General features: G+C 42.1%; 1 protein-coding gene across 1 annotated transcript in view; it reads right to left on the bottom strand.

Moving 5' to 3' along the window:
- The window catches only part of kcnn3 (potassium intermediate/small conductance calcium-activated channel, subfamily N, member 3), a 230,554-nt gene that overhangs the window by 25,662 nt on the left and 182,020 nt on the right, over positions 1–22,872 (bottom strand). The gene's annotated exons all lie outside the window — the stretch shown is intronic.

Raw genomic sequence — 22,872 nt, 5'->3', positions numbered from 1 at the left:
TTCAGTCAATAATGACACCAATAGAACAACAAAAAAAAAAGAATTAAAAACAGACACTTTTAAAAACGTGGTGTTATTGATGTGGTATTTTAAGGTGGAGAGTAGGGTTGTACGGTATACTGGTATTAGTATAGTACCGTGATACTAATGAATCATATTCTGAAAAGTACCGGTCCGCCAACCCCCACCCCGCACTCCCGTTGTCGTCACGTCGTGTCATTGCTGGTTTACGAGCAGAGGAGCATGTTCGGCAGCGCACAATCACGGAGTACTTACAAGCAGACACAGTGTGTGGACAGAAAAGGGAGAACGGACGCATTTTGGCTTAAAAACTAAAGATAAAGGTGAAGTTAGCTACTTCTAAATCACTAATCCTCGCCTCAAAGTCTTGAGCAGAGGGTCTGAATATTTATGCACATGTGATTTTTGAGTTTTAAATTTTTAATACATTTGTAAAAATGACGGTTATTTCTGTCAAGACGTGGTGCTGAGTGTACAAAACCCAAAACCAGTGAAGTTGGCACGTTGTGTAAATGGTAAATAAGAACAAAATACAATGATTTGCAAATCCTTTTCAACTTATATTCAATTAAATGGACTGCAAAGACAAGATATTTAACGTTCGAACTGAAAAACCTTGTTATTTTTTGTATTATATTAGCTCATTTGGATTTTGATGACCGCAACATTGTTTCAAAAAAGCTGGCACAAGTGGCAAAAAAGACTGAGAAAGTTGAGAAATGCTTATCAAACACTTATTTGGAACACCCCACAGGTGAACAGGCTAATTGGGAACAGGTGGGTGCCATGATTGTGTATAAAAGCAGCTTCCATGAAATGCTCAGTCATTCACAAACAAGGATGGGGCGAGGGTCACCACTTTGTCAACAAATGCGTGAGCAAATTGTTTAAGAACAACATTTCTCAACGAGCTATTGCAAGAAATGTAGGGATTTCACCATCTACGGTCTGTAATATCTTCAAAAGGTTCAGATAATCTGGAGAAAACACTGCACGTAAGCAGCAAGGCTGAAAACCAAAATTAAATGCCTGTGACCTTCGATCCCTCAGGCGGTACTGCATCAAAAAGCGACGGTGTGTCTCGCTCTCTCTCATATATACATATATATATATATATATATATATTAGAGATGTCCAATAATATCGGACTGCCGATATTATCTGCCGCTAAATGCTTTAAAATGTAATATCGGAAATTATCAGTATTGGTTTCAAAATGATCGGTATTAATTTCAAAAAGTAAAATTTATGACTTTATAAAACGCCGCAGTGTACACGGACGTAGGGAGAAGTACAAAGCGCCAATAAACCTTAAAGGCACTGCCTTTGCGTGCCGGCCAAATCACATAATATCTACGGCTTTTCACACACACAAGTGAATGCAATGCATACATGGTCAACAGCCATACAGGTCACACTGAGTGTGGCCGTATAAACAACTTTAACACTGTTACAAATATGCGCCACACTGTGAACCCACACCAGACAAGAATGACAAACACATTTCGGGAGAACATCCGCACCGTAACACAACATAAACACAACAGAATAAATACCCAGAACCCCTTGCAGCACTAACTCTTCCGGGACGCTACAATATACACCCCCCGCTACCCCCCACCTCAACCCCCCCCCGCCCCCTCAAACCTCCTCATGCATGTCCCAAATTCCAAGCTGCTGTTTTGAGGCATGTTAAAAACAATAATGCACTTTGTGACTTCAATAATAAATATGGCAGTGCCATGTTGGCATTTGTTTTCCATAACTTGGGTTGATTTATTTTGGAAAACTTTGTTACATTGTTTAATGCATCCAGCGGGGCATCACAACAAAATTAGGCATAATAATGTGTTGATTCCATGACTGTATATATCGGTATCGGTTGATATCGGAATCGGTAATAAAGAGTTGGACAATATCGGAAATCGGCAAAAAAGCCATTATTGGACATCTCTAATATATATATATATATATATATATATATATATATATATATATATATATATATATATATATATATATATATATATATATATATATATATATATATGGGGCTTCACGGTGGCAGAGGGGTTAGTGCATCTGCCTCACAATACGAAGGTCCTGAGTAGTCTTGGGTTCAATCCCGGGCTCGGGATCTTTCTGTGTGGAGTTTGCATGTTCTCCCCGTGACTGCGTGGGTTCCCTCCGGGTACTCCGGCTTCCTCCCACCTCCAAAGACATGCACCTGGGGATAAGTTGATTGGCAACTCTAAATTGGCCCTAGTGTGTGGATGTGAGTGTGAATGTTGTCTGTCTATCTGTGTTGGCCCTGCGATGAGGTGGCGACTTGTCCAGGGTGTACCCCGCCTTCCGCCCGATTGTAGCTGAGATAGGCTCCAGCGCCCCCCGCGACCCCAAAGGGAATAAGCGGTAGAAAATGGATGGATATATATATATATATATATATATATATATATATATACAGTATATATATTTATAAAAACACCTTTGGAAAACGAGCTCCTTTGGCAGCCACTTAAGGTTGCTAATGTTGTTAAGTCTCTTGTTTAGCCTGTTCCACTTTTATTTTCATCAAGTGTCTCTTTGAAGCACTCATTTTGTGTCCTGGCACATTAACATGTTCACTGGTCATTAATCTGTCCGCTCGCGTTTGTCAGCTGAGTCATTAGCGCAAGATAAATGAGGAGCGCTGAGCTTAGTTTTTCACACGACGCCGTCACTTTTCATCACCGACGCTTTGACCGCCGTTCGCATCTCGTAGAAAATTGCACGCGGTGCTAAACACCAGCTGCAAGAAGACATTAACAGACTGCAGTATTTTCAATATTTATTTTGATTGGTTTTGCAAAGGTCATTTTTAGCAAGACAAAACCTTTTTTTTTTTGGCTTAGAATGAAGATATTTATTTATATATATTTAAATATATTTATTTATTTTATATATATATTTATTTATTTATTTATTTATATATGCACCTTATTGCTTTTTTATCACTACCACTACCATGAGCTTATGTAACGAAATTTCGTTCCTATCTGTGCTGTAAAGTTCAAATTTGAATGACAATAAAAAGGAAGTCTAAGTCTAAGATCACACATTTTGGGGACAATTTTTTCCCCTGTGGGCAGCACAGTGGCCGAGTGGTTAGTGTGCTGGCCTCACAGTCAAGAGATTGAGGGTTTGAATCCCTCTTTGGGCATGCATGTTCTCTCCGAGTACTCCAGCTTCCTCTCACATTCCAAAAACATGCACACTAGATCAATTGTAGACTTTAAATGGTTTCATTCTCCCGAGAACCTAAACTATTATATTGATAAGACTTATTTTGTTTATTTCTTTTAAATTAAACATTTCAGGAAATAGCCCTGTGATGCAAAACACAAAGGTACTAATTAGCATTGGTGTTTTTACACGGCGATTTCACTACCTCCAAACTACAACTAAGATGCACGTTACAATCAAACAGCTGGTGTGTAATGAGTACAGTACTTACAGTATTAACACTTTTTAGGGCACCGCAACAGGCTAGATTCAGCAAAGACTGAACTGTCTAGCCAACACATCATAAACTATACACTACTGCCATCTAAGGTCTTGGACTATTAACACACACAAAAGTACCAAAAATTGGTACCATGGAGTGCCGATATACAAAACCCAAAACCAGTGAAGTTGTCACGTTATGTAAATGGTAAATAAAAACAGAATACAATGATTTGTTAATTCTTTTCAACTTGTATTCAATTGAATAGACTGCAAAGACAAGATATTTAATGTCCGAACTGAAAAACTATGTTTTTTTTTGCAAATATTAGCTCATTTGGAATTTGATGCCTGCAACACGTTTCAAAAAAGCTGGCACAAGTGGCAAAAAAGACTGAGAAAAATTAGGAATGCTCATCAAACACTTAATTGGAACATCCCACAGGTGAACGGGCTATTTGGGAACAGGTGGGTGCCATGATTGGGTATAAAAAGCAGCTTCCATGAAATGCTCAGTCATTCACAAAACAAGGATGGGGCGAGGGTCACCACTTTGTGAACAAACGCGAGAGAAAATTGTCGAACAGTTTAAGAACAACATTTCTCAACCAGCTATTGCAAGGAATTTAGGGATTTCACCATCTACGGTCCGTAATATCATCAAAAGGTTCAGAGAATCTGGAGATATCACTGCACGTAAGCGATGATATCACGGACCTTCGATCCCTCAAGCGGTACTGTATCAAAAAGCGGCATTAGTGTGTAAAGGATATCACCACAGGAACACTTCAGAAAACCACTGTCAGTAACTACAGTTGGTTGCTACATCTTTAAGTGCACGTTAAAACTCTACTATGCAAAGCCAAAGCCATTTAGTTACTATGGTCATCTAATTAGTTTCTATGGTAATGTAAGCCACGAGGCACCAAGCAGTGTGGGTGGGGAGCGTTTCCACAGAGTGTTTCTAGAGCCTGAAATGTGGGTGTCAGGGACAGACGTGGAAGGAGATTTTTACAACAAAGTTCTGCAATAAAAGTGATATTATATCAGATTGTAGGTGGGTTTTTTTACTCTTCACGTTCATGTTTCGCCGTGTTTGTTGCATTTTCGTTGTGTTAGAAGTAAAAGAGGATCGACGCTCATATGTTGTCAATATTCAGTGTTTTATGCTTCATAGTTAATATTGTAAATCCCACATTATTGTCACGTACTTTCTGGGTGTCTCATTCAGTAGAAAATGTAAAATTCCATCCCCTTTTTTAAGGCGGTCTGTCATAACGTTTTTAGCATTCAATCTGACATTATTGGTTTTGTATTAGTGTTAAGACGTGTGTGTGTGTGTGTGTGTGTGTGTGTGTGTGTGTGTGTGTGTGTGTGTGTGTGTGTGTGTGTGCGTGTGCATATTTATATATATATATATATACATAGATAGATAGATATATCGGCCCCCAGACACGTTTTTTTCTCTAAATGTGGCCCCCGAGTCAAAATAAATGCCCAGGCCTGGGTGAGAGTGTCCGCCCTGAGATCGGTAGGTTGTGAGTTCAAACCCCGGCCGAGTCATACCAAAGACTATAACAATGGGACCCATTACGTCCCTGCTTGGCACTCTGCATCAAGGGTTGGAATTGGGGGGTTAAATCACCAAAAATGATTCCCGGGCGCGGCCACCGCTGCTGCTCACTGCTCCCCTCTCCTCCCAGGGGGTGAACAAGGGGATGGGTCAAATGCAGAGGACACATTTCACCACACCTAGTGTGTGTGTGTGTGTGTGTGTGTGTGTGACAATCATTGGTACTTTAACTTTAACTTTAACTTAGTAATTAATTACATTTATCAAAGAGTAATTCCGTTCGTAATGTAGTGAAGTGAAGTGATTTATATTTATATAGCGCTTTTCTCTAGTGACTCAAAGCGCTTTTACATGGTGAAACCCAACGTCTAAGTTACATTTAAGCCAACGTAATTACTTTTTTGAGGAAAATAACGGGTAACTTTAAGTGATTACTAGAGATGTCCGATTATATCGGCCTGCCAATATTATCGGCCGATAAATGCTTTAAAATGTAATATCGGAAATTATCGGTATTGTTTATTTTTTTAAATTTTTTTTATTAAATCAACATAAAAAACACAAGATACACTTACAATTAGTGCACCAACCCAAAAAACCTCCCTCCCCCATTCACACTCATTCACACAAAAGGGTTGTTTCTTTCTGTTATTAATATTCTGGTTCCTACATTATATATCAATATATATCAATACAGTCTGCAAGGGATACAGTCCGTAAGCACACATGATTGTGCGTGCTGCTGGTCCACTAATAGTACTAACCTTTAACAGTTAATTGTACTCATTTTCATTAATTACTAGTTTCTATGTAACTGTTTTTATATTGTTTTACTTTCTTTTTTATTCAAGAAAATGTTTTTAATTTATTTATCTTATTTTATATATATATTTTTTTAAAGGACCTTATCTTCACCATACCCGGTTGTCCAAATTAGGCATAATAATGTGTTAATTCCACGACTGTATATACCGGTATCGGTAATTAAGAGTTGGACAATATCGGAATATCGGATATCGGCAAAAAAGCCATTATCGGACATCCCTAGTGATTACTTTTTAAGAGTGATTTTCCGAACACTGATCAACACACACGAAAGTACCGGTATCGTTTCCCACTTACCAGAAGTTGGTACCGTATCGGTTCAAATGGGGATTCCCAAAAGGGAATTGGTGCATTGGTACAGTGACACGACTCAGTGAAGATTGTAGCTAAATGAACGCCACAAGGAAGCAAATAGGAATGGTCACAGCATACGGTTTGTTCCTGGGGGACCATGTTGGTGCCATATGGCCAGTTTGGGGCATATACTTGCCCCCCCCATCCCCCCCCACATGATGGCCCGCCTTCTGGCAGGTTCACGAGAAACCTGTTCGAATAAGCGGCGTTGAGACACGTATGTATCGATCAATCGTCACCACGAGTGCCTGACCCTTTCCACCTTAACGATCCGTGTGCGTGTCTGATTAAGTGTCGGGGAAGACATGCTTTTAGCAAACAGAGCGGTTGCCTTGCCGACAGGCGCCCGCCAACACGCGACATCGCTCGACTCTGACCTTTTCCATCCGCAGTGACACCGAAGACGTCCCATCTTACATATGTGCTTTTTAAAAGCGGTGCATCAAAGTCGCCGGGGGAACATAATGACACCAAAAATCTCGTTTTTAGGAGCGATGATTTTAATCTGTCGTTTGTAGACCTAAACAATATTTGTGTTTGTGGCCCCATTAGGTCTTTAATAACACTGGTGTAGGACGCTGGGGGCTAAAGGGCTGACTGCGGTCTAGTGGGGTCCTTCCTCACTCAGAAGTGATGAAGGCTTGAAAATAGCATTTTTTATGTTGAAAAACATATTTAGAAAGTCGTAAACGGCTTTTTTTTCCACTAAATCTCTCGCTATACAAATGATCCATTTCTTTCTTTGTGGACATTCATTAAACTGGAATCAATTAACTGCGATAAACTAGGGCAGTGTTCTTCAACCTTTTTTAAACCAAGGTACATTTTTTTCCATTGAAAAAATCCGGAGGCACACCACAAGCAGAAATCTTTAAAGGGGAACATTATCACCAGACCTATGTAAGCGTCAATATATACCTTGATGTTGCAGAAAAAAGACCATATATTTTTTTAACCGATTTCCGAACTCTAAATGGGTGAATTTTGGCGAATTAAACGCCTTTCTAATATTCGCTCTCGGAGCGATGACGTCACAACGTGACGTCACATCGGGAAGCAATCCGCCATTTTCTCAAACACCGAGTCAAATCATGCCTCGTCGGTGTGTTGTCGGAGGGCGTAACAACACCAACAGGGACGGATTCAAGTTGCACCAGTGGCCCAAAGATGCGAAAGTGGCAAGAAATTGGACGTTTGTTCCGCACACTTTACCGACGAAAGCTATGCTACGACAGAGATGGCAAGAATGTGTGGATATCCTGTGACACTCAAAGCAGATGCATTTCCAACTGGACTGGACAGATCAGCTTTCAGGAAAAGAGAGCGGATGAGGGTATGTCTACAGAATATATTAATTGATGAAAACTGGGCTGTCTGCACTCTCAAAGTGCATGTTGTTGCCAAATGTATTTCATATGCTGTAAACCTAGTTCATAGTTGTTAGTTTCCTTTAATGCCAAACAAACACATACCAATCGTTTGTTAGAAGGCGATCGCCGAATTCGTCCTCGCTTTCTCCCGTGTCGCTGGCTGTCGTGTCGTTTTCGTCGGTTTCGCTTGCATACGGTTCAAACCGATATGGCTCAATAGCTTCAGTTTCTTCTTCAATTTCGTTTTCGCTACCTGCCTCCACACTACAACCATCCGTTTCAATACATTCGTAATCTGTTGAATCGCTTAAGCCGCTGAAATCCGAGTCTGAATCCGAGCTAATGTCGCTATAGCTTGCTGTTCTTTCCGCCATGTTTGTTTGTGTTGGCTTCACTATGTGACGTCACAGGAAAATGGACGGGTGTATATAACGATGGTTAAAATCAGGCACTTCGAAGCTTTTTTTAGGGATATTGCGTGATGGGTAAAATTTTGAAAAAAACTTCGAAAAATATAATAAGCAACTGGGAACTGATTTTTAATGGTTTTAACCATTCTGAAATTGTGATAATGTTCCCCTTTAAAAAATTAAACTCAGCAGTCGATATTGACGGTAAAAAGTCGTTCTCGCAATTGTTGGATCATTTAATCCATAACCAACCATGCATCAATATACACTATATTGTCAAAAGTATTTGGCCACCTGCCTTGACTCACATATGAACTTGAAGTGCCATCCCATTCCTAACCCATAGGGTTCAATATGATGTCGGTCCACCTTTTGCAGCTATTACAGCTCCTGTGAGGAGGTGGCGACTTGTCCAGGGTGTGCCCCGCCTTCCGCCCGAATGCAGCTGAGATAGGCTCCAGCACCCCCGCGACCCCAAAAAGGGACAAGCGGTAGAAAATGGATGGATGGATGTATTCTGTTTTTTATTTACGATTAACACAACGTGCCAACTTCACTGGTTTTGGGTTTTGTAATACATAATGTATATCCTCAAAGTTATATCATCATTAGACGAATGGACTTATGAACAATTAGTTGCACCTGCAAATAGATTTTCCTATACAGTGGCCATGTCTTCCAACCAATCCTGTTTGAATTTGACATGCATGTGCTCGTCGGTCCCCGAAACGGATGTACCAATTTTTACGGTGATTGGAATAAACGCTCTGGAGTTAGTGTGTGTGGCTCAATCTGACTCCAACTTTAGGGGCTAATAACAGCGCCACCATGTGGTGTGTTTGTCATAAAAAAATAGCACAGTAGACACAGTAGGGTTGCATGTTTTGACAAATTTCCCCCTTGTGTGTAGTGGTTCAGGAGCTTAAACAAATACACTTCAAATCCCAGTATTCAACAAGACGCGGTAATTTTACTCAAAATTTACACGTGTGATAGTGACATGGCAGACAATAATTATTGCCTTTACCGAGGTGACTTAACTAAACTACCAGCCATTTCGCATCTAATGTTGCCATTATCAGAGGTGGGTAGTAACGCGCTACATTTACTCCGTTACATCTACTTGAGTAACTTTTGGGATAAATTGTACTTCTAAGAGTAGTTTTAATGCAACATACTTATACTTTTACTTAAGTATGTTTATAGAGAAGGAACGCTACTTTTACTCCGCTACTTTTATCTACATTCAGCTCGCTACTCGCTACTAATTTTTATCGATCTGTTAATGCACGCTTTGTTTGTTGTGGTCTGTCAGACAGACCTTCAAGGTGCCTGCCTTACTGGTGACGTTTCACTTCGTTCCACCAATCAGATGCAGTCACTGGTGACGTTGGACCAATCAAACAGAGCCAGGTGGTCACATGACCTGACTTAAACAAGTGTAAAAACTTATTGGGGTGTTACCATTTAGTGGTCAATTGTACGGAATGTGTACTGTACTGTGCAATCTACTAATAAAAGTTCCAATCAATCAATCAAAAGTGTGAAGGAAAAAAGATACTGTTTTATTTCAACCGTACATCCCGTCAAAAGCCTAAAGACTGACCGCACATGAGGACGTTCCTGTCTTCACAATAAAAGTGCCGCTCCATCGCGCCTGTGATTTCAAAACAAGAGTCTCCGAAAGCCAGCGCAAACAAGCTAGCAAGCTACGGAGTTTGACGCCAATATATTTCTTGTAAAGTGTATAAAAACGAATATGGAAGCTGGACAAATAAGATGCCAAAAACCCACCACTTTCATGTGGTATTAGACAGAAAGGAGGAACTTTTCTTCTCCTCCATTTGAAAACGTGGACGTTATCATCACGACTGTCTGATTACAATCAACGCAAGTCATCAGAATCAGGTAATACACCAACTTATATTCTAGTCTTCATTAAAGAAAGGAATCTATATGTTAAACATGCATGTATATTCATTAAAACACCTTTAACATGTAAACAAAAACAGCAAAATAAATACATATAAATTATATACTGTATATATCAATGTATATGTATGTATATATATGTATGTATATATATATATACATATATATATATACATATATATATATATATATATATATCGTATTTTCCGCACTATTAGCCGCACCTAAAAACCACAAATTTTCACAAAAGCTGACAGTGCGGCTTATAACCCGGTGCGCCTTATATATGGATTAATATAAATATTAATTTTCATAAAGTTTCGGTCTCGCAACTACGGTAAACAGCCGCCATCTTTTTTCCCCGTAGAAGAGGAAGCGCTTCTTCTTCTATGGTAAGCAACCGCCAAGGTAAGCACCCGCCCCCATAGAAGAGGAAGCGCTTCTTCTTCTACTGTAAGCAACCACCCGCCCCCATAGAAGAAGAAGCCCCCGGATATTGCGTTTCATTTCATTTGTGTGTTTACATCTGTAAAGACCACAAAATGGCTCCTACTAAGCGACACGCGTATAACGCAGAATTTAAACTTAAGGCAATATTTAACCAAAGAACTCCAACCGCTCGATATTGGTGTCAACAGGGCATTTAAAGCACGACTGCGAACGGCGTGGGAACAATGGATGACCGAAGGCGAACACACCTTCACTAAGACAGGGAGACAGCGCCGGACGACATACGCCAACATCTGCCAGTGGATCGTAAATGCCTGGGCGGATATTTCGGTCACAACTGTGGTCCGAGCTTTCCGGAAGGCAGGATTCACAGAACTGCGACGAGACGGAGCCGGCCATTTTGGATCCCGTATTCGCCCAACTTTTTAATTCGGACACCGAAGGAGAAGAATTCGAGGGATTTATGAATGAAGAATAACTTCAGAAAGTGAGCGTTATGTTTATTTTGTGTGTTGTGACATTAACGTTCGAGCAACATTAAGTTATTGATGCTTATTGATTGCACATTTGCACATTACCGTACATTTTGGGAGTGAACAGAGTTGTTAGAACGCTGGTTTTTAATATATTATTAAAGTTTGACTGACCTATCTGACTGTTTTTTTGACATTCCCTTTAGCGCAGTTAGATGCGGCTTATAACACGGGGCGGCTTATAGGTGGACAAAGTTTTGAAATATGCCGTTCATTGAAGGCGCGGCTTATAACCCAGGGCGGCTTATGGTGCGGAAAATACGGTATATATAATATGAGTGTGTATGTTACTCATCAGTTACTCAGTACTTTAGTTTTTTCACAACATACTTTTTACTTTTACTCAAGTAAATATTTGGGTGACTACTCCTTACTTTTACTTGAGTAATAAATCTCTAAAGTAACAGTACTCTTACTTGAGTACAATTTCTGGCTACTCTACCCACCTCTGGCCATTATGCAATGAAATAATACTGGTTGTTAATCGTCATTGGGGCCGCTAAAGTGGCGGTACAATTGGAGCCTTACACTTCAACCTATGCAAATGTGTGCATTAATGCATCCCTGCATGCATAATCTGAGTAAATTAAAGTGGCTCAGATTTATGCAGTTTTAAATTGCAGGTGTGAAGAATACGTGAGCAGATAGGATAACCTTTATTAAAGTAGGCTAGGACACCAATTATAGGATAATTGAGTTCAACAAGTGTTAATATAGTGGAATGTGCCCGTTAACTTGGAGAATACGTGATAAAACATTATTTTTCAACCTACAGCAGTTTGTTTATATAGTTTCCCTCCTTTTAAGTACAAAACCAGTGAAGTTGGCACGTTGTGTAATTCGTAATTAAAAACAGAATACAATGATTTGCAAATCCTTTTCAGCTTATATTCAATTGAATAGACTGCAAAGACAAGATATTTAATGTTCGAAGTGACAAACTTAATTTTTTTTTTCAAATAATCATTAACTTAGAATTTAATGGCAGCAACAGATTGCAAAAAAGTTGTCACAGGGGCATTTTTACCACTGCGTTACATGGCCTTTCCTTTTAACAACACTCAGTAAACGTTTGGGAACTGAGGAGACCAATGTTTGAAGCTTTTCAGGTGGAATTCTTTCCCATTCTTGCTTGATGTACAGCTTAAGTTGTTCAACAGTCCGGGGTCTCCGTTGTGGTATTTTAGGCTTCATAATGCGCCACACATTTTCAAATGGTACACGGGTCCGGACGACAGGCAGGCCAGTCTAGTACCCGCACTTTTTTACTATGAAGCCACGCAGTTGTAACATGTGGCTTGGCATTGTCTTGCTGAAATAAGCAGGGGCGTCCATGATAACGTTACTTGGATGACAACATATGTTACAAACCTGTATGTACCTTTCAGCATTAATGGTGCCTTCACAGATGTGTAAGTTACCCATTCTTTGGGCAATAATACACCCCCATACCATCACAGATGCTGGCTTTTGAACTTTGCGCCTAAAACAATCCGGATGGTTCTTTTCCTCTTTGTTCCAGAGGACACGACGTCCACAGTTTCCAAAAACAGGGGTGCCTTGAGGAATGCCTCAGTTATGTAAAGTGTTCTATCTGTGAAAGCACCATTAATGCTGAAAGGTACATACAGGTTTTGGAGCAACATATGTTGCCATCCAAGCAACGTTATCATGGACGCCCCTGCTTATTTGAGCAAGACAATGCCAAGCCCCGCGTCACAACATTAAATATCTTGTCTTTGCAGTCTATTCAATAGAATATAAGTTGAAAAGGATTTGCAAATCATTGTATTCTGTTTTTATTTACAAATTACACAACGTGCAAACTTCACTGGTTTTGGGTTTTGTAGATGTGTATAAGCTCAAGATGAGTTAGATCACCTCGACTTGGTCATTTGAAAAGTAGCTCGCCTGCTGAAAAAGTGAAGGCACCCCTGACCTAAATATTACAGTGTTTGTATTGACACTGCAAATTCAGAGGGCGGGGGCCTACAAAAACGTCTCAGCCCTATGGCCTTGCAGCGGTTCTAAAGACTACGTCTTCTACCGCTTCTCAAAGGACAAGGGTCTTTGGCCTGCAGATCTGTGCTTGACTTGTTATTTACTGCGTGCAGAGGAAGTTATCTCACATCTCCAAACATTAAACTCTCTCGGCTATAACTCTCTCCGTCAAAAGCCAATCAATTAGCTGACTCAGCTGATTGGCGGCCAAATCAAGAGTGCAAATGTTGCCCAACAAGATGGACACAAAAACACAAAACATAATGACGTGGGAAAGTGGTGCAATTTTTTTTTACACGGCCAGTCACGTCCTGCTTGAACGATCCAGGCGCTCTTAATTGACGTTGTGGGGAAGACGCGGCACTAATTTAGCACCCCCTTGACGAAATGTGTCCCGAGTTCTCTGCCGCCAGGAGATAAACCTTAATGCACTGCATAGACACCAGGCCTGACATCACACATTGGCAATTAAAACCTCACACACCATCCACACAGAGGTTATGATAACGATTATCATTTAAGATCTTCAATCCTATTAAAGGAAGAGGAACACTTGGCTGAACTGAAATTAACCTTCTGCAGCTGATCATCCTCACTGCACCGACACAATCATGCGTCCTATTGGTTGCATCTAAACCCTCATTTAATGCGGTTAATCGGTTCCCGGCATGGTTGTAGTAAATGTATTTCCGCAAAGTAGGAATTATTATTTACAAATCAAACATTACCGTAACGAGAGCATAAACAACTTCTAGGTAAATATGTTTCTACGAACCATATAGACACCTTTGCGTACGACTTAATGATGCTTGAGGCCAATTAAAGCCCACTAGGGATGGGTACCGTTTACACTTGAACATTTGGACCGATACGGTGCCAAGTCCCAATACCTGGGAATCAATACCGGTACACAACGGTACCAATTTTAAGTGCTTCTGTGTGTGTTGATAAATTTTAATAGTGCCGCTGGACTAGATCTGGATGCCGAATGATGAACGACGGTTCAACCATCCTGTAGTCCGGACATGAGAAGACTCCCTTGTAATTGCCAAGGAGCAAGTTAACACCATGCTTGATTGGCAGCCAGCCTATCAGTGACAAAGAAGAGCCCACTTCAATTCAAAACACTGCAAGCTCACCATCATTCAGTGTTGACCGCCAACAAATGAAGCTGATGACATGGTGAAGGATGAATGGTACGGACATCTAAGCCAAGTCATATCCAAAGTCCCTCGTCATGACATGCACTTAATCACTGGAAACATGAATGCCGAAGTAGGACAGGATAACACCAACTACGGAAGAGCCATGGGAAAATACGGCTGCAGTGTTATGAATAATAACGGTGAACGTCTTGCAGACATCTGTCTTAACAACAAGTGTGTCATTGGAGGTACCCCCATAAGACATCTGTCTTAACAACAACTGTGTCATTGGAGGTATCCCCATAAGACAATGCATAAGCTCACATGGAGGTCACCAGATGGAAGATCATCCAACCAGATCGACCATATTATCGTCAGTGGGAAATGGCGGTGGTCACTTACAGATGTCAGAGTTTTCCGTGGTGCCCACGTATTCAGTGACCACCACTGAACTAACCGAAACAGAGCCAGCAAAGAAAACAGCTTGACACCACCAAACTCAAGTGCCCAAGGACTAAACAGCAGTTCGTGCTCGAGGTTAGGAATTGCTTTCAAGCACTTGCCGATGTAACAGAAGATGATACCCCTGTTAACACCAAGTGAGATGTGATTAGGAATACCTTTGTTGAAGCAGCAACCAAAATCTTAGAAATATCAGAAGAAAAGCAACAATAAATGGATAACACCTGGAACATTGCAAAAAATAGAAGAAAGGAAACAACTGAAAGAAAAGCTGCTAAGCACCAAGTACCAGAGACTTCAGTAACAGGTCCAAAAACCTCTCGTTCCGCGCCCGTCATTCTGGGGTTAACCTGGCTGCACAAGCACAACCCGCACATCGATTAGCCACGTTCTGCTATTGTTAATTGGAGTGTTAGCTGCCACACACATTGTCTCCGTTCAGCTGCTGGTCCACACACACCGCTAAATACATCCCTTATTGAGGTCATAGACTTGTCCAACGTGCCGTTCAACTATCATGATCCCAAAACGTTTTTTAGCAAAGACCGTGCCCTATCTCTTCCCCCGCCCCACCGTCCCTATGATTGTGGCATTGAGTTGCTAACCGGAGCCACGTTGCCGTCTACCTGCACGTACAAGGTGTCTAACACCGAACTCAAGGCGCTAGAGGAGTATATAGACACGCCATTAGCTGTGGGTTTTTCTTTGTTGAGAAGAAGGACAAGTCACTACATCCTTGCATAGACATTGTGACCACGCTCTTGATCAAATAACAGTCAAGAACAAGTACCCACTTCCACTCTCAGACTCAGCGTTTACTCCTTTGTGGTCGGAATTTTTTTTTTTACCAAACTAGACCTACGTAACGCGTATCATCTTGTTCGCATCTGGGACGGGGACGAATGGAAGACTGCGCTCAACACCTCCCTCCGGCATTCCGAGTATCTGGTTAACGCACCTGCCGTTTTCCTTAATGATATTTTTTGGGACATGACAGGGCGTTTCCTTTTAGTTTACCTGGATGATACTTTGATTTATTCCTCAACTTTTGACGAACACGTTCAACAAGTCCGATTCGTCCTCCAACATTTACTGGAAAACAAACTATTTGTCAAGGCTGAGAAGTGTTCGTTTCATTCGGCGTCCATCCCCTTTTTGTGTTTTATTGTGGAGGTGGGTAAACATAGGCCCAATCCCGCTAAGGTCAAAGCGATGGTAGATTGGCCCACACCAGTTTCCAGGAAGCACCTTCAAAGGTTCCTGAGCTTCTCAAATTTTTACCGTCGGTTTATTCGGAATATTAGCCGCGTTGCTGAGCCACTGACTAAGCTGACTTCCACTAAGGTCTTTTTTTGGACGTCTGAAGCTAGCGCCGCATTTTTGAAACTGAAAAAGTTGGTTACGTCTGCACCTATCCTTAGTTACCCTAGCCTGTCTTCTGGTTACCATCCACAGAGCAATGAGCAGACAGAGCGGACCAACCAGGACCTGGAGGCAGCCATCCAATGCATGTGTCATCAGCAAACCTCAACTTGGTCTGAAAAGTGAAGTGTGAAGTGAAGTGAATTACATTTATATAGCGCTTTTTCTCAAGTGACTCAAAGCGCTTTACATAGTGAAACCCAATATCTAAGTTACATTTAAACCAGTGTGGGTGGCACTGGGAGCAGGTGGGTGAAGTGTCTTGCCCTAGGACACAACAGCAGTGACTAGGATGGCAGAAGCGGGGATCGAACCTGCAACCCTCAAGTTGCTGGCACGGCCGCTCTACCAACCGAGCTATACCGCCCCATGGATTCAGTACACACACACACACACAATTCCTTCATTAGCTCCGCCACTGGTCTGTCACAATTTCACGTCGCCTATAGGTTCAAGCCCCCAGTTTTTCCATCAATGGAATCAGACTCCAACGTACCGTCTGTCAACCCACACCTGTGCCTGCCAAGCATGGTGCGACACGAGGGCTGCGTTGAATAGGATGTCTCCTAGGAACCAATGAGTGGCCAACCGTCATACCAACAATACCAGTTGGGACAAAGGGTATAGTTATCATGCCGGGACCTGCCTATGGATACAGAGTCCAAGAAACTGGCCCCCAGGTTTATTGGACCCTTCCCTATCATCAAGATCATAAACAGCTCTCATCAATCTCTCAAATGCAATCCTGTCTTCCACATGTCCTGCGTCAAGCCTGTCTTTTCTAGTCTGCTCAGTTCCCAAGAAGTACCACCACCTCCACCCAGGCTGGCCGAAGGTCAATCGGCATTTGCCGTCAACACAATCCTGGATGTGAGAAGAAGGGGACTGGGTTTCCAATACCTAGTAGACTGGGAGGGGTACGGCCCGGAGGAGCGTTCAAGGATTTCTAAATACTTTATTATTGACCCGAATTTGCTTAAAGATTTTTATAGTCGTTTCCCGGACAAGCCAGGTAGGCCGCCAGGAGGCATCCGTTGAAGGTTTTTTTTTTGTTGCCTGGATGTGGTTTCAGAACCGAAGATGTCGATGTGGTTTGTAAGGCACTTGTGATTAAGGGCTATATAAATACGTTTTGATTGATTAATGTACGTATGAATGTGTTTGCGTATGTACATATGTTTGTATGTACAATATATCTGTCTCCCAGTATGTGTGGAAGCCAAAGTACAGCCCCAACCACCTAGAAAGCCTAACCTAAAACAGCAGGTGCGGTGCCCAGGGAACAAGGGACCACAGGCCAGCGACAGGACCCCCAGGACCGGGCTCACCGTGTGTGTATGTATATATGGCAATAACAACATTTAAAAAAATGTATTTCCTCTTTCCGTCACTAAAAATAATGTCTTACCTAAAATCTTAGATGCACGCACAGGTCCCAGAATTTCCCTTCTTTGCATTATTGTGTTTCTGACCATCTAAAAACAAGCCGACCTCAACAAAAACAACATACTCCATTCCTAATCCTAACCTGCCTCAAGCTTCCTCCCCATGCACACACACTGACAGCAAACGGATAACCAGCAGCATGGTCCCTCAGCCACGGTCTGGCACTAATTGGCAATCCATTGTTGTTAATTGTATTAAAGGGGTACACCATTTCACTGACAGCATGTGTTTGTGCGCGTAATAATGTGTTTTCCTGCATGTGTGCGTGCGTGTACAGCAGGCTGGACAGGATGTCAGGGGGAGTCTATTGTTGCATTATTCATCATTACAGCCTTGAGTGATTGTGTTCTCCTGTTGAGCTTATATGACGGCGAAAGGGCCTGGCACATGTAAATCTACGTGCACACAAGCGCGCCGATCATTAGTCGCTTTGTGATCGAGGGCAGCAGACAATTACCGCCGCACAAAGCCGAGACCTTTTGAAGGAAATGTCACCATGCAATCCCCCAACCGGATCTCACATTCCTTTTTGTGGGTGTGATCGTCGCAGAAGCTTTTTCAGAAAGGTATGGCAATAGTTGCGATGTTTAAAAGCATATTTTTTTAATTTAATTTAAAAAAAATATTGCCATCCATCCATCCATCTTCTTCCGCTTATCCGAGGTCGGGTCGCAAGGGCAGCAGCCTAAGCAGGGAAGCCCAGACTTTCCTCTCCCCAGCCACTTCGTCCAGCTCCTCCCGGGGGATCCCGAGGCGTTCCCAGGCCAGCCGGGAGACATAGTCTTCCCAACGTGTCCTGGGTCTTCCCCGTGGCCTCCTACCGGTTGGACGTGCCCTAAACACCTCCCGAGGGAGGCGTTCGGGTGGCATCCTGACCAGATGCCCGAACCACCTCATCTGGCTCCTCTCGATGTGGAGGAGCAGTGGCTTTACTTTGAGCTCCCCTCGGATGGCAGAGCTTCTCACCCTATCTCTAAGGGAGAGCCCCGCCACCCGGCGGAGGAAACTCATTTCGGCCGCCTGTACCCGTGATCTTGTCCTTTCGGTCATAACCCAAAGCTCATGACCATAGGTAAGGATGGGAACGTAGATCGACCGGTAAATTGAGAGCTTTGCCTTCCGGCTCAGCTCCTTCTTCACCACAACGGATCGATACAGCGTCCGCATTACTGAAGATGCCGCACCGATCCGCTTGTCGATCTCACGATCCACTTTTCCCTCACTCGTGAACAAGACTCCTAGGTACTTGAACTCCTCCACTTGGGGCAGGGTCTCCTCCCCAACCCGGAGATGGCACTCCACCCTTTTCCGGGCGAGAACCATGGACTCTGACTTGGAGGTGCTGATTCTCATCCCAGTCGCTTCACACTCGGCTGCGAACCGATCCACCGAGAGCTGAAGATCCTGGCCAGATGAAGCCATCAGGACCACATCATCTGCAAAAAGCAGAGACCTAATCCTGCAGCCACCAAACCGGATCCCCTCAACGCCTTGACTGCGCCTAGAAATTCTGTCCATAAAAGTTATGAACAGAATCGGTGACAAAGGGCAGCCTTGGCGGAGTCCAACCCTCACTGGAAACGTGTCCGACTTACTGCCGGCAATGCAGACCAAGCTCTGGCACTGATCATACAGGGAGCGGACAGCCACAATCAGACAGTCCGATACCCCATACTCTCTGAGCACTCCCCACAGGACCTCCCGAGGGACATGGGAGTTTGCCCAACCAGTCTACATGTGCTTTGTGGACTTGGAGAAGGCATTAGAAGAAAAAAAATATTGTTTTATCATTATTATTTTTTTTAAATATATACAGTCGTGGTCAAAAGTTTACATACACTTGTAAAGAGCATAATGTCATGGCTGTCTTGAGTTTCCAATCATTTCTACAACTCTTATTTTTTTGTGAAAGAGTGATTGGAGCACATACTTGTTGGCGTTGTAAGTACAATACTTACAGTGTTGACACTTTTTGGGCGCAACAAAATACCAGATTCAGCAAAGACTGAACTGATTAAGCCAACACACCATAAAGGATACACTACTGCCATCATACTACATACTATACTTTAGTGTTGTCCCGATACCAATATTTTGGTACTGGTACCAAAATTATTTCGATACTTTTCAGAACTTTGATAGTTTTCTAAATAAAGAGGATCACAAAAAAAATTGCATTATTGGCTTTATTTTAACAAAAAAATCTTACGGTACATTAAACATGTGTTTCTTATTGCAAGTTTGTCCTTAAATAAAATAGTGAACATACTAGACAACTTGTCTTTTAGTAGTAAGTAAACAAATAAAAGCTCCTAATCAGTCTGCTGACATATGCAGTAACATGTTGTGTCAGTTATCATTCTATTATTTTGTCAACATTATGAGGGACAAACTGTAAACATGGATTATGAATTATGGATTACTTGTTCATTTACTGTTAATATCTGCTTATTTTCTCTTTTAACATGTTCTATCTACACTTCTGTTAAAATGTAATAATCACTTATTCTTCTGTTGTTTGATACTTTACATTAGTTTTGGATGATACCACAAATTTGGGTATCAATCCGATACCAAGTAGTTACAGGATCATACATTGTGTCATGATCGGTGGTCTAGATCATGTTTTGTTTAGTTATGTTCTGTTAGTTTTGGACTCCATAGTTCCTGTTTTTGCGCTCCCTTGTTTGGTCACCATGGCAACTCATTAGTTTCACCTGTCTCATGTGTTTGACTCACGCACCTGTTTTAATCAGAAACTATTATTTAAGCCTGTTTTGCCAGTGAGTCGTCCTGGCGACATTATTCTGTATGATACTCTGTTCTTGCTCCGTGCTGATAGTTTCATGCTGATGTTCATGTCATGTTCTGCTCATGCCATTGCTCTGTTTTGACTTTTCATGCCACAATATATATTGTTTATTTTATGTTCATAGTTTACGTAAAGTGTTAGTTTTGTTCCCTGCGCCAAGTTCGTGCATTCGCCTTGTGTGCGCCTTTTGTTTTGTAGTCATTTTGAGTCAAGATTAAATCATGTTTTTACCTGCAAGCCTTGTCCGGTCAAGTCCGATTGCATCCCGGGAAAACAATCCTTGCAGTAAGCTGCGTAAAAATCCACGCCATGACACATTGGTCATATTCAATTCCTCATGTGTCCAGGGACATATTTCCTGAGTTTGTAAACATAATATAATTTTTTTTTTTTTTTAAACGAAAGAAGATGTTGTGATGCCAAAAAATATTGACGTAGTCATAGCAGTATCGACTAGGTGCGCTCCTGTACTTGGCATCATTACAGTGGATGTCAGGTGTAGATCCACCAATGGCGTTTGTTTACATTTTGACGCCGGTGAGCTACGATGTGTAGTGAAGCATGTTTAGCTATTCCTCGTCCTGCAGGGATGATACTTGTAAGAAACGTACTTTATTTGTCACCATGGAGGCGAGCATTAGTGATTTAGAAGTAGCTACAACACTGCAGACTGTGTATGGACTTTAGCCGCTAGCTAGCTAGCCATGTCTTAAAGCACGTCTTCCGGTGGGTGTTTCAGTGTTATAACTTCACCTTTCTCTTTAGTTGTTAAGCCAAAATGCGTCCGTACTCCCTTTTCTGTCTACACACTGTGTCTGCTTGTAAGTACTCTGTGATTGTGCACTGCCGAACATGCTTGTAAACCAGCAATAACACGGGGCGCGTTGGGAGGACCGGTACTTCTCAGAGGTGGTATAATACCGAATATGATTCATTAGTATCGCGGTACTATACTAATACCGGTATACCGTACAACCCTACTATATTTACTACTACTTAAATTCAAAAAGTATGAAAGAAGGCATTTTATAAATATCTCCGCCATACCTCCATAGTTGAATTTCAAATTTTCCGGACTTATGTAAGAAAAGTTGTTTTTTTGCATGACAGGTCCCCTTTAAGTGGGCACTTTTTAGTCGTAAGAAGAACACGGTGAACCAGGACTTGATGAGTTGGTTGATCAATTTCAACGGATTCCACCGTATCACGCTATCTAAATTGCATGACATTACTGTTGAGAAAAATAATGAATTCCAGTACGGAAGCGAACATGAATAAACCCCTCGCCCAAGGATGGATTAGCAGTGGGAAGATGTGGAAGAGGCCCAGCTCAATAGAAGCGACATTAATGAGACTAACCTACCGATTGGATTATATTAAATGGCTCCAAGGCTGCTCTTTAGTTTATTCGTCGTTAAATCCCAGCCAGAGCTCAGCCATGTGACTAAAGTTAGTTCATTGAGAAATATAAGGATGGTATAAGGATGGCCACAGGACCACCCGGCGAGTCTCTCTCCTTTGAATCTGTGAAGCCATTGATCATCCCTCCTCGCTCAGTCTCCCGCTGCCATAATGTACTCTACATATTTGATACGGGGGGCTATTTTTAAAACGGGTCTTTCAATTGTATGAAAAATTGAAAAGGGGCCAGAAGCAGCAGGAACATAAGGAAAGGAAAGCAAGGAAGGTGACATATCACCATGGCGAGACAGAAAGAGATTCACAGTAAGAGAGACAAATGTCACACTTGTGGAGGGGGGCCGTGGGGCGGGGGGTGGTTGGATGGGAAAAGATCAGTGATGGAGAGAAGGGGAGACCGTTCGGCGAGCCAAGTTTGGCGGAGATAACCTTTTATTGCCTCCACTCTCTGAAATAACACGGCACTCTGTCACGGCGACGTGGAGTGTGATGGTGTTGTCGCGGAGGGCAAAGGAGGCGCGGCGGAAGGACAAGCTGTCAATCCTCCAGTTATAGTGCAAAACACATGGAGGGCATCAACTACTCACCCTTCTTTCCCTCTATCACAAAAAAATAAGAGTTGTAGAAATTATTGGAAACTCAAGACAGCCATGACATTATGTTCTTCACAAGTGTATGTAAACTTTTGACCACAACTGTATATATACAGTATAGATACATATAATACACATGCATATACATACATATATACATATATACACACACAAAAACATACTGTATATATTTGTATGTATTCACATACAGATATATACACACATATATACGTATATACAATCACATATACATACACACGTACTGTATATAGTAGAGATGCGCGGATAGGCAATTATTTCATCCGCAACCGCATCAGAAAGTCGTCAACCATCCGCCATCCACCCGATGTAACATTTGATCAGAACCGCATCCGCCCGCCATCCGCCCGCACCCGCCCGTTGTTATATATCTAATATAGACGATGCAAAGCATTAGTGAGGTTATAAAGCTTTTGCCTGTTAAAGAAAGGAGACTGATCCAATGCAGCACAGACATTCGCGTGCCACGCTGTCACGACCCAGACGCACACCAGTGCGCAATCATATGGGAGCCGCGCTGAGCGCACCTTCAAGCGCGTCTCGCTGCCGGCGACGGCCGGGTATGGGCCCGACGCTCCA

This window comes from Nerophis lumbriciformis, linkage group LG21 (genome assembly GCF_033978685.3).
Source record: "Nerophis lumbriciformis linkage group LG21, RoL_Nlum_v2.1, whole genome shotgun sequence".
NCBI classification, from domain to species: Eukaryota; Metazoa; Chordata; class Actinopteri; order Syngnathiformes; family Syngnathidae; genus Nerophis; species Nerophis lumbriciformis.
The sequence above is the reverse complement of the archived record's forward strand: the minus strand, read 5'-3'. Positions and strand labels throughout refer to the sequence as shown.